Genomic DNA, 572 nt, shown 5'->3' on the forward strand with positions numbered 1-572 from the left:
TATAATCCTAGTTGTCAACCCTTCTGGGTCCCTTCCTGCCCTCACAGCCAACCCATATACAGTGCCAGTTATCTAATCTTGCTGGACACCCCATCCCCTAATGTCCTACATAAACTAGTATAGATCAGTTTCAGCTAGACGACCTCTCCTTCCCACACAGGTATCAGGCCAACTAGACTTTCCCTCCTGACCCTGAAACTATCCAACATACACTATTTTCCAAGACCTGATGGAAGCCCACCTGTCACTGCCACGTATACAAACTTCCACATATTGGGCCCTACTGGACACCCCTCCCTGGGTTGCCATCTCAAATACACTGCTAGTTATCTATCAGGACTTGCTAGAACACCCCTCCCCACCATGGAAACCCTGCATACCCTCATTCCTAGCAGTGTAATGGAACATTGGTAGGTGCCCAGTATCCAGCAGGGTCCTACACCTAACAACGTATGTTGGTTGGCAGCAGGGTCCCGAGATGTCCCATGGGGACAGATACGTAGCACTGTATGTGAGACACTGTTGGGCCTGATACCTAGGTGTATAGGAGATGCTGTCAGGAGGGTGTCCAG

Source organism: Nannospalax galili, unplaced genomic scaffold, assembly GCF_000622305.1.
Source record: "Nannospalax galili isolate Female #2095 unplaced genomic scaffold, S.galili_v1.0 scaffold17070, whole genome shotgun sequence".
Lineage (NCBI taxonomy): Eukaryota > Metazoa > Chordata > Mammalia > Rodentia > Spalacidae > Nannospalax > Nannospalax galili.